Below are 13304 nucleotides of genomic sequence, written 5' to 3' on the forward strand. Positions count from 1 at the left end.
GCCCATAGGAAAAGGCAGAGACGGCCAACCAGAAAAAGAGTTCAGGGAGGGCAGAAGCCTGAAAGAAAACCCTAAGGGTAACATCCATCCATCCATCCATCCGGTTTCTGAATGGATTCCTACTACCGTTAGTAATTATTTATGGCAGCAGTGGAGGATGGACAGCGCGTCTGACTCACAGCCAAAAGGATCTGCGTTTGAATCTTGACTGGGGCACTCCTGCGTGGACTTTGCATATTCTGCATGTGCTTGTGTTGCACCCATTAAATATACATATTAGGTTAGTTGAAGACAAAATAGTTGATTGGTGTGAATATGAGTGTGAATAATTGTCTCTCGGTATGTGCCCTGTGACTGACTGACAACCATTCCAGGGTTCTTGTCTACAGTCTGCTGGGCTAGGCTTCAGCTCACGAGCAACTCTAAACACCATAAGTGCACAGTAAATTTCGTAGGGTACATTTTACTCAAAAAAGCCTAAACAAGGTAAAATTTACACTTGGAAGAGAATAATATTCAGAGTAAATTTTACACATAAAAACATTTGGAGAGTTATCCATCCATCATCTATACCACTTATCCTCAGAAGGGTCGCGGGCGTGCTGGAGCCTATCCCAGCTCTCTCCGGGCAGTAGGCGGGGGCACCCTGAACTGGTTGCTAGCCAATCGCAGGGCACACAGCCACAAACAACATCTGCACTCACAATCACACCTAGGGGCAATTGGAGTGTTAACCTACCAAGCATGTTTTTGGAATGTGGGAGGAAATCGGAGTACCTGGAGAAAACCCACGCAGGCACAGGGAGAACATGCAAACTCCACACAGGAAGACCGGGACCGGATTCGAACCCACGACCTCTGCACTGTGAGGCCGACGTGCTAACCAGTTGATCACCTGCAGCCCTGGAGATTTATGTACTTGAAAAAAAATCTGAAAGTTTTTCACTCAGAAAGTCAAAGTCAATTTTACAAGGAGAGGTTTTGAGTCAATTTTACTTGCATTGTATTTGTTTATTTAAGAAAAGTCACACAAGACTTAAGGAACATACCAACAAACTTCAGGTTGGGAAAAGATGGCCACCCTACCACCTGAGCCATTGCGCTCCCAACATGACTTTTATAAATCACTGATGACTTGTACCTCCAAAAGGAGACAGAATTTGGGGCGGGGGGCATCTCCTTTGGGAGACACTAGTAATTCACTAACTCACAGTAGGTGTGACATGGCTCATGTGGTGGAGTGGCCATTTCCTAACGGATGGATCATGATCATCCACATCATCATCAACATCATCATAAGTGCAATAATTGAATGGAGTGACAAAGCTATAGAAATCTGTATGTGTTTTGAGCCCAGTGAACCGGCCTTTTCCTTGCAGCAAGTGTTACAAGACTCTTATTTCACTGTCTTTGTGTATGAGTGAATTCTGTCGGACACAACCGCCCCAACTCTGCCTCCTATAGCTCCACATCATCTACTATTCTGTCTGTCGGGCCCAGGCTTCTTTCACATCTGTGGGCTACACTTCATGTCAGCAGGACACTGGAGAAAAACAGTTTTGGTTCAACTCTCATCTCAGGTTTTTCTTGTGATTGTAAGATCCCCACGCGTTTGTGTGGGTAAAATCAGTTGAAAGCCACCATTTTCATTTATCTTGGGTTCACTGATAGTAAATTTGTCTGTAGATGTAAATATGAGTGTGATTGATTGGTGATCTGTATAGTGCGCACGGCAACTTACTTTTCACTCTGGTACATGGTGGAATTGGGGCGAGCATGTTTGCCTCACAATTCTGAGCTTCAGGATTCAAATCTCACCTCTTGCCGGTACTCTGGTTTCCACCCACACTCCCAAAACATGAATGATAGGTGAAGACCTAAATTGTCCAAAGGTTTGGCATTTTGAACACCAAAGCTCTCTTGAATGTGCCCTGTAATTGGTTCATGACAAGTCCAGGGTGCATCACGCCTCGTCCAAATTTAGCTGAGATAGACTCCAGTAGCTTGCTACCCTAATAAGGACAAGCTGTAGAGAAAAGGAACAGATTGAAGATGTTGTGCATACATTATACTGATCCAATGCATTTGCGAAAGTTCATCGGAAATACAAAAGAAAAAGTAGAGCTGAAAATCCTCAGGACAAGGCAGCAAAATAGAGACGGACAGATGTGTGACTATATTATTGCTGTGGACTGACAATAGACTGGAATGAAAGTTTGAAGACAGAAGACTGAGTCCTGTAGTTGAGAAATGAAACAAGATATGAAGCTGCTTGATAACTGTGATTAAATTTATGTAAATGGTACAAATGAATAATCTGCGAGAAACTGGAAAAACGTCATGTTAAACTAGTGTATCACTGTCTCAGCAACTAAATGACACTAGTACTTATTTAACTTGAAATGCTGCACTAGTTATTGCATTTTGGATATAATGATGTGCAAACCCCAATTCCAGTGACGTTGGAATGTGTAAAATAAAAACTGAATACAATGATTTGCAAATACTTTTCAACCTATATTCGAATGAATACACTAAAAAGGCAAGAGATTATTCAAATGGGTAAACTACTTTAGGAACTGAGAACACTAATTGTTGAATCTTGTACACCGGAAATTTTCTGGTGTTAATTCAACACCATAGGGTGTTCATTTTTACATAAGCAAAGCATATAAATGCATCCACACTACTTTGTGTTAAAGTAACATTTACAAAGTGCTAAGTGTTCAACATCCAATAGTGGGTTACAGCAACAAAATGTAATGTTGACAATGCAGAAATGACACTACTGAGTATTTGATTAACACTAATGAGTGTTCATGCTAACACTATACAGCATGGGGAAAAATACCCCATGCCTCACTACCTTATAAAAAACACATTACAAAATGTATATTCAAAACCATTTTCATTTATTAAATCCATTTCAGTCAGCTCATACAAAACAGCACCAGCTATTGCAAAATAACGCAATGTTATTTTAGGAGGGGAACGAAAGGCTTCCACTTACGGGTCGTAGCTTTCAGTGTACGGTGGCGCTGGCATGAGCATGAATGATGATTTGGTGAAATTTTTACACTTTAACCTTTTCAAGCACAGTGGTCACTACAGTGGACAGCTATTTAAAAGTTGCCTTTGCCTGTATTAATTAATCTAAAAAAAATCTTTATATTATAAATCATATCATCAAATCATAATTCATGCATGAAAGGGATAGAGATGTCCCAGACAAGGACATACTTCGCATGCAAAGGGACAAGATAGGTATTAAATGTTAACAGTTAACAAAACAAAATTGCTATCCACCTTTTTCCTACGCCCCATACATACCTTATCCCGAATTACGCACGCAAACCAGGCTCGGCGTGTTTCTGTCAGTCGTCAGTGAAATGGGCATCCTGTGGTGTTATCCATGGTATTACATGTGTCGAACCACAAGAGGGCAGAATTTGCCTGTGAGTACTATATTTGTAGAACTTTTCCTCAGTTTGTTTATACTGTTTGTTTAGTGATGCAAATATTTACATTTATAAAGAATAAGTTTACATATATGTATATATATCGGACAGTCACTGCAATGATTAATGCTGTATTACTAGAGTTAAGGTCGATTGTGATTCGCTGTGATTCCCAGAACTGTGCATGCAGGGTGGGTGGAGCTATATATGTGCATCTGGGTTTAGTTGCTAGTTGTTGAACGTCAGGACTGCGGCGCCTCGACGGTTTACGACCTACTGCTACTGCTGCTGCTACTGCTATCCTAATGCTATCGAACAGCTATTCTATCTGCAATCCATACTCCTTTTGACAAGTGCTACCGCAAACGCAGTGTGTGAATATTTGTGTGCGTGTGATGTGCAATAAACAGAGCAAAGGATAGTTGAGTTGCGTGTCTGTCCTGACGACCCCTTCCAGAGGGAGTTAATTAATCTGAAAAGTTTAGTTTAATTAAAACTGGACAATGTTACTGCAGGGAACGAACATGAAAAAGCAAAAAAAGGACTCTACAGTGTTGTGGCAGGCAGTTAATAAAGGTCGGCTCCGTGGTAACGCAGAAGAGAACAGTGGTCCTTCTTTTTAAAAGAACCCAACACAACAAGTCCATTGGTTATGCCGACATCAGATTAAACGAATGTAGCCCGATTTTAGGCTGACAGACGTGTCGCAGACAAACGTAGTGTCTCGTAGCCAGTTTTGAGTTGTCTTGACGTATCGTAGCTCGTGTAGTGTGGCATATTTAGCGATTGGTCATTTGGCGTCTGGGATGCTTCACGATCGCCCTGAGTCTGGCATGTCAGAATTTTTGTTAGTCTTGCCGCATAGTATGACATGTCCTACGTCATCCTTTGATTGGTTCTTCGGCATTGACCAATAGGAAGACAGTCTCCACCTACTTATGACGAGAGACTGGACGTAGTGCGCACATAAAAACAATCACAATGGCGAAAAAAGGAATGGACAGTATGGGGAAATCTTGGAAAGTATACGTAGCATTTCAACTCATGCTACGTTTACTAACTGCAAAGACAGTAGCTGATTAGCAAACGTGGTGTGTGTCATTAAACAAACTTGTTACTTAAATTCTTTTTGGATAAGAGACAGTCCATACTGCCCTTTCACCACCACCGAGTAACCTGTCCATGGTCGTTTTTCTTTTTTGCCTTTTCTGATCAGAGAACAAACCCACATGCACATTATGCCTCCGTCGACATGACTACACATCTGCTTGTCCCGCCTCCCTGACAGAATCTTGACGGAAGCACGCAACAATTGGGCGGGGCCTAGTCGGTGACGGACTTGTAGTGTGACACCTCGCACGGTCCAAAACACAGAACGATATTATCTGGTAGTCTGACAGCGCGACCATCGTGAATGACTAAAAGGTTGTGTAGTCTGAGAAGGCCATTAGGGATGATTACTGGGACGTTCCTGTGGCGTTTCGCTAAACGCTTACAATAAGATCTCGGCAAGAATGATGTTCGACTCTCGTCAGCAGTGCACACACGGCAACGATTTATTTTCTTTTTGTACTCTCCAGTCACTTCTGCGTAAAGCATCATGGTCAAAGTAGTCTGAACTATTCACTACTCATGACACCTCCCCTCTTAAATCAAATATCCCCAATATTTGTCTTTTTTTTTTTTTCTTTCAATAAACATTGAACAAGCATGTATCAAAGTCTCTGTTCTTAGAACCACATCCATAGTTAACTATGAGTGTGGGTATTCTTCTTCCGGACTACACACACTTTAACTTCGAACTCGTTTTAACTAATGGAAAATGGGTAGACTGCCATAACCCCAAAGGAGAGCAACAGGGATTATTCTGCCCTGTGTGTCTTCCATCTCCATTTAACTATCATACCGGCTGTTAAACTTCACAACTCTCCCACTCCTGGTGACTACAGGACTGCTAGGGCCTGCTGCTGGATTACTGTCCACAGTCTCCAAATCTGGCTCGAACGGTACCGGTTCTGGTGGAAGAGCTGATGGCTCTGCAAGAGTCTCTTTGTTGACTTGCTGGATGTTCCTGCGGCTCCTTCTCAGAGTGTCGCCTCTATCTGTTTGCAGGGTAAAGGACCGTGGCATCTTCTGCTCTTGCTGCACAACTGCCTTCGTTGCCCACGTTTTCTCTCCGTCGATCTTGAGACGAACCTGATCTCCACTGGCGAGAGGAGGGAGTGGCTTTGCTGAGTATTTGCGGTTGTAAAACCTCTCATAGGACTGCTTGGCTCGCTCGTCAATCCTCCTGACTCTCTCCAGGTCTGGCCAGACTGGTTTTAGGTTTTCCTTGAGGTTCGACAAACGCAGGTTCCTGCCTTGTATGAGCTTAGCAGGGCTCTCTTGTGTAGGCCCTGTTGGCGTTGATCGGTAGCACATGAGTGCAAGATGAGGGTCTTCCTGTTTAAGAATGCTTTTAGCTGTCTTTACTAAACGTTCTGCCATGCCGTTACTTTGGGGGAAATGTGGGCTGGACGTGATATGTTGGAAATCATACCTTTCAGCGAAGTTCTTGAATAGTTCCGCAGTGAACTGCGGGCCATTGTCCATCCGGACTTCTTCAGGAATGCCAAACGGGCTGAAGGTGCTTTTCATCTTTCCAATCACAGTTTCACTGTTTGTCTGTGGTAGATTGAGGATCTCCAGCCACCTCGAATAGTTGTCAATTATGACGAGGTAGTGTCAACCTTTGCACTCACAGAGATCAGCTGCTATTTTCTGCCAGGGCAAGTCTGGAAGTGGCGTTGTGATTAAGGGTTCCCGGTTCTGATTGGGTCGGTTGATGTTGCAATGTTGGCAGGACTGTATGAGTTCGTTCACATTGCTGGCTATACCCGGCCACCAAATAGCATTGTTGTAGCGCTGCCTACACTTTGTTAGTCCCTGGTGACCGTGGTGAATCTTTTGAATCATATCGTCGCAGGCTGGAGCCGTATAGACAGGTCAGGTAGGTAGCGACCTACATAGTTCACCATCCCGAGGAGCCAGCGTAGTCCTGGGATGTTCACAGGGGCACTCATGTTCGTGATGGCAGCAACTCTCGCTGGGTTTGGTCCGGTGCCATCTTTGCTCACAACTTGTCCCAAGAAGTCCAATGTTGATTGAGATAGCTTGCACTTTTCTTTATTGAGCTTTACACCGGACTTTTCAATGGTCTCCATCACCTTTCTGAGTCTCATGTCATGTTGTTGTTTGGTCTCTCCGCTGACCAATATGTCATCCATATAACATATCACGCCCTTATGCCCTTGTAGTAATTCAGACATTTTCCTCTGAAATATTTCAGGTGCCGAAGTGATGCCGAATGGCATCCTCCTAAAGCAGTATCTTCCCAGAGGCGTGATAAAAGTCGTCAGCAGAGCAGACTCTCTCCCTAAGGGGATCTGCCAGAACCCGCTTGTTGCGTCTAGGCTTGAGAAGATTGTACTCCCCGCTAGCTTGGGGAGGAGGTCATTGATTGTGGGCAGAATGAACCTTTCTCGTTCCACACTTTCATTGAGCTTCTTCAAGTCGATGCATATTCAGATTTTTTTGTTGTCCCTTTTGACGACCGGGACCATCGGGGCGCACCATTGCGTTGGTTGAGTCACTTTTATGATAATCCCCATGGACTCCAAGCGTCTTAGTTCTTCCTCTACTCTGGGAAGCAGTGGGACTGGAACACGTCGAGGTGTGGCCACACTGTGTGGCTTTGCTCCCTCTTTGAGCTTAATCCTCACAGGATCTCCCTTTAATGCTCCTAGCTCACCATACACTTTGTTGATTTCGTTGAGTCTTTTGATTAGTCCCAACTTGGTGGCCACTGCACGACCAAGCAGATTCTCTCCACACGATTTTACTACAATTACTCTGAAGTGACAATCTCTCGGCTTGTTCTGGATCTCAGCTTGAGTTTTGGCGATAAACTGCCCCCTGGTGGCTACCATGCCACCTGGACTTCCTAGAGAAGTTTTCACTGGATTGAGCCGGAGCTTTTTAGCTAGGCTATTATAGGTAGCCTCTGTGACGACTGATGTATCAGCTCCCGCGTCTATCTTAAATGTCACTGGTGTGTTGCCTATGCACAATGTGGTGTGCCATGGTGGCTTGTCTTCGGTTATCACCTCATTCACATTTGCTTTGTTTTCAGTGAGTGATCCCAGGAATACAGACTCCTCTTCATCACTATTATTGTTATCTGTATTTTCTGTTATCTCCCGCACACTCTTTGTGTAACAAACAACTGCAAAATGTCCATATTTCTTGCACTCGTTATATTTCCTCCCTTTAGCTGGGCATTCCTCAGTCTCACTGTGTTCCCTGTTACATTTTCCACTCTTTCCATCTGTGGTTTTATCTTTTCTCTGCCTGTATGAATTAGCTGAGCCTTTATTACAGTTTCTCTTTCCTTTGTGTTGGAAGGACTTTACTTCATCTACGTTATCTGACAAGCCATGTTGTTGGTTTTGTCCTTTAATCAGCTCAGAGTGTCTCGCCATCTCTATTGCACTACGCAGGGTCAAATCTTCTTTCATTTGCAGCTTTTGAGACAGTTGTTTATCACGAATTCCCATGACCAACCTATCTCTCATTTGCTCCTCCTTTAGGGCGCCAAAGTCACAATTTTCAGCTAGCTCATAGAGTTGTCTGATAAACACTTCCACATTTTCACCAGGCTGCTGCACTCTGGAGTGGAATTTAGCTCTTTCATATATAATGTTCCGTTTTGGGACGAAATGGGCGTCAAACTATGCAAGCACTGGTTCATATTTTTCTGCATCTGCTGCGGTGGCGAACGTGAAAGACTTGAATATGTGCTCAGCCTCTGCTCCCATCGAGTAAATCAGCGCACTGACCTGCACCGACTTTCCTCCTCCATTAGTTTAGTAGCGACTCTGGAAAATATCTGTCTCCAATCGGCCACGCTGCCGGGTTTGTGAAATCCAGCGCGTCCGGAGGGGAAAACTTCGCCATGGCGATGCACAAAAGGTCGTCTTACTCACTTCTCTTCACACTTCACCAAAAGTGTTGTCCTTCTGACACCATGTGGCGTTTCGCTAAACGCTTACAATAAGATCTCGGCAAGAATGATGTTTGACTCTCGTCAGCAGTGCAAACACGGCAACTATTTATTTTCTTTTTGTATTCACCAGTCACTTCCGCGTAAGGCATGTATACATACACATGTACGCATGCTCACACACGTAAAGCATCATGGTCAATGTAGTCTGAACTATTCACTACTCATGACACTTCCGCTCAGTTTCTGGGATGGAATGCCCATCTCTGTCTGAAACTCAACATAAGGGTAAAAAAGCTTACACGTCAGAAGACTGCAATCACTCATCACTAAAATGTTTGGGATCATCTTTACTAATGTCCAGAGCAACGTCTGAAAATATCACGATATGACCTTTTGTTTTCTTTGGATGAAGCGTTTTCCACATGAAGCGACGACATAAGCATCTGTAGTGAGTGCCTCCACAGAACAAGTGAGAGTAAAGACTAAAGGTTGTATACAAGTTGTATAAAGAAGAGATATATTGCCCCATCTTCTGATCAAATTGGTGATCGAGAATCTTTTTTGTTGTCACAAAGTACTAAAACTGAAAAGGTTTTTGGTTGAATTTACTCAATTTTATTCCATCAAATGGTAGCGTGAAATAAAATCATCTGGATCTGGGTATATTTTTTAAGTAGATGTATAGTCTAACTAGATGTATAGTGGGGCTGGAGTTAACATGAGCAAACCCTATAGGCCGTATCTCACTGCAGCAAAGGTTTGCAAGTGTGCGCGCACCTAGCGAATGTTGTTTTCCATTAGGGTTCGTTCAAGGTCGCAAACAGTTGCAAAGATGTTTGCCCCAAATTTTAAACACTTTTTCTTGTCGCAAATACATTTTGTTGAAAATTTGATGGCGACGAGAAAAACTGTTTGCAAGGTCAAGGCCACAAATGCCAGATATTTGCCAGATGTTCGCCTGTATTATCCGTGGGAATTTTGAACATTTTCGAAAATTTCCTTGCGGCAAGAAAAAACCCTAATACTCTTGCCGAACATCTGGCGAATGTTTGCAACCTTGAACAAACCCTTTTGCCAACAGTCGCAAATGTTTGCCCCTCAGTGGGATAGAGGTTGAAGGTAGCGAATGTTGCGTTCTCAGCAGTGTTAGTTCAAAGCCGCAAATGTTTGCCAAATGTTCTCCAGACGTTCGCCTGTACTATTCTTGTGTGACAGGAAAAAAACATTAAAATGTTTGGCGAACGCTGGTGACCTTGAACAAACCCGACGAACCCTAAACACATATTCGCTTCCTTTGGCAACACTCGCAAACGTTTGTCCCTCAGTGATATACGGGCTTTAGACAGAACTGGAAAGGACTAAGTCTGGTTCCTCAAGGTCAGGTGTATTGCAGCAGTGAGAGATGGAAAGAAAACAGGCAGGACAGCGGACCTCGAGGAACAGGATTGAAGACCCCTGGACTAAGTGATACAAGAGGACTACTACGCCATCACTGACTTACGTTATCGCAAAGATTTTCCCAAATCACTGGCAAGATAATGATTCTCCTGCTGTCCCTGCAGCAGGTTTGGGCTGCCTGTAAATGCCTGCTGTAAATCGACCTGTGGAGAACAGCGAGCGCTCATTAAAATGCAATTAATGAGCAGCAGTGTTTCATTAACGGGACGTGGCATGATACTCAATCTGATTTCAGACATGGTGTCAAATTGGCACTGCCAATATTAATTGCTATTTTGAAGGGTTTTGGTCCACACATGGTTGTGCTACTGATCTATCACACATTATACAAAGGAGCAGAGCTGGGTATGGCCGAACTGCCACCGCGTTCCATCCTGCATATTTAATCGACCACATGGTCCTGGTCCATCCCTCGTCGGCGGCAGCCAATCGGTGTCGAAAACGTAATCTTGACGACACAAGCAGGCGCCGCACGAGCAGACAGGCAGCCAAACAAAGAAAAGATATCAAACAAAAACAACAGACACACACACAGCACAACGTGGCGATCGGTGAAATAAAACCAATATGGGGCGCATGTCATTTCGTCTGTGGGACTGCAAGGTACACAACACTGTTTTATTTTTTCCTTACTCGGCCGTGTGTCAGGAGTGCGGCACCTGCGTGCAACGTGGTACAGGTTAAGTCTGTTCTCAACGTCGTTTGGCTGACTTGGGTGGATTAAATATGCAGACGGGAAATAGGCGATGCCCAGCTCTGCAAAGGAGTATAAGTATATAACACCTATGCATAGGAAGTAGCAAGTAATATGTCCTTCTCATTCAATAGCATGGGAAAACGTTCCAAACTTTCCAATTAAAGGGATTTGTTGGGTTACCCGAAACATACTATAAAACTAAACCTGATGTGCAAGGAAGTATAATGAACATAATAGGCTTTATTTTTGTGACAAGTGGAAATCCCACATGACGCATGGTGAAACTTGATGCCGAGGCAGATTAGACCCAGTGTTGGTAATTTTGCAGATGAGCTCAATTTAGTCGATCTGATGGAGGTCCACGCCACTGCGGGAGTGGTCACAGCCAACCTAAATCATGTACCGGTACAAACAAAAGAGTTACTCTCATTTCTTCTAAATGTGATGCACTGGTGGTGCACTACAGTCTCGACATGGACAGTGCACACCTGCGCTATGAAGTGGCTAATTGGAGACCAGCCCCCCAAAGTCGTGCCACCCTGTGGGATGATTTGAAAAATATAATGACGATGATGATAATAATGCATGCAATGAATAGATTTCAATGACTCAGAGGGTTTGATGCCCAATTCAGATATTTATGAATGAAGTGCAGTATGTCTGACAGTCGCCACATCCGTGGAGCGTGCTATCCGTCTGCCTGCGACCTGATCAAATTCACTAACATCACATTAGGCCAGCTGTCTTGGCAGGCACTTACATGTGGTCTGAGCAAGTGTCCCTTTAGGTCGACTTTTTGCCGCCAAATTGTCACTCTGTTGGCACATCTCCAGTGACACTCCCTCTGCTGCGCTGGCATGCCTAGCTCTATGAAAATAGTGCCCTGAATGTACATTTCCCTGCAAATACGGCCGTCCATTTAAGGCTCCACTCACACGAGAAGGTTCAAGTGGCACAATCTGAATGACATGTTGCCTCCACGAGCAAGAATGCTATTATTGTTGTATACTGCGCTTTGCTTTTCTCCCCCCAAACTCCAATTGTAGTCCCACAAGAAGCCGCTTGCTTGCCTGTTCAATCTTCCGGTTTTCATGGGGATGAAATCCGTTCTTGCCTTTGGCCCAACAGTACATGGGGCAGGGAGTCCAACTGTTGCTCACCTGCATGAGACATGGCTCCCTTCACCAACAGGCTAATTTCGTCAAGGCAAAGAAATAGGATGTGTAAATGTTTAGTATAATTCTTGATTATTGGTGTATTTTAATACATTTTAATTTGTGCAAAAAGAAGCAGATTTCTCATAATTGAACTCATCAGTGGATGAGTTTGGCATGGACAGACACGAGTCCTGACCTCAACCAGATCAGACACCTTTGGGAACAAGTTGCAGCTGCAAAGGGGCTCAATACTTTCTTCCCATTTTAACTCTTGTATATAGTATACGACCAGTTGTCCCAAGACGTTTGTGCACAGCGTACTGTGAGATGACAACAGCCAAGCATTGAGGGAGTTTTATACAGAAAAGACAAATCAGTGAGTTTTTTTTTTTTGGTAGTCATGAAAACAGTGGCTTTTAATGTAAACACTACATTCGATTGGTTTTTCCATCACGGACATCCCACATGAAATAACAACCATTCACTAAAGAGGAGGGAGAGAGAGAGAGGAAAAAGCTGCACAGAAAAAAAGCATTCACCGATCTGAGAACAGAAAGTATAAAAAAAAACAAAAAAACAAATGACAGTATCAAGACCAGAATGCCAAAAGAAAAACAAAACAGATATATTATGTCATTATACACATTTGCTTTTTCTTTTCAAAACTTTCAATCAAGAGGACAAGAAAGAGAGGGCTACATAGATAGGTTGATGAAGGCTAACATATAGACATGGCTAGGTAAGAAATTTAGATATTCACGTATTTTGTGTGAGTGTAAGTGTGTGTGTGCGGTGTGAGAACTGTGCTTTTCTTCGTAGACCTGAAAGGTGTGTGTCAAACTAATTGTTAACAGGAGGAGGGAAAAGAGGATGTTAACACAGCGACATGCAGCATCACTAACAAGCGGACGCAGCAAGAAATGTGTGCTCCCCCTAAACAATAGCAAAAAAATTTCTGAAATAATAAAAAATAGAGATTGTTATAATATAATTTAATCGTTTTGAGTTGGGCTAAAATTAGGACATGTGTTCTAATGCAGGGAAACAGGCAAAACAGTAACAAGAGAGAAGGATATGGGGCACAGTTCAAAGCATTACAACACATTTTCTTTTGAGAACACTGCGGCTCCAAATCGGATTGCTGTCTAGCTGGAACCAATTGCAAAACATATTTTATTTTACAAAAGGGAGATAGATAGATAGATAGATAGATAGATAGATAGATAGATAGATAGATAGAGAGATAGAGAGAGAGAGAGATAGATAGATAGATAGATAGATAGATAGATAGATAGATAGATAGATAGATAGATAGATAGATAGAGAAAAAAAAAGTTATGTAGCTACAAAGCACAGGAAATATAGTAGAATATTACAGGATCATCGTGACCATTATGTAATACCCATCTTCATTTCTGCGGTTCCATTTTTGTCACGTTTTTTTTTTTTTTTTTTAATCCTGATGTGTGTGTTATTTTTTTTAACAGTTT

The sequence above is a fragment of the Filicampus tigris genome, chromosome 4 (genome assembly GCF_054856515.1).
Source record: "Filicampus tigris isolate MCC_2025a chromosome 4, RoL_Ftig_1.0, whole genome shotgun sequence".
Lineage (NCBI taxonomy): Eukaryota > Metazoa > Chordata > Actinopteri > Syngnathiformes > Syngnathidae > Filicampus > Filicampus tigris.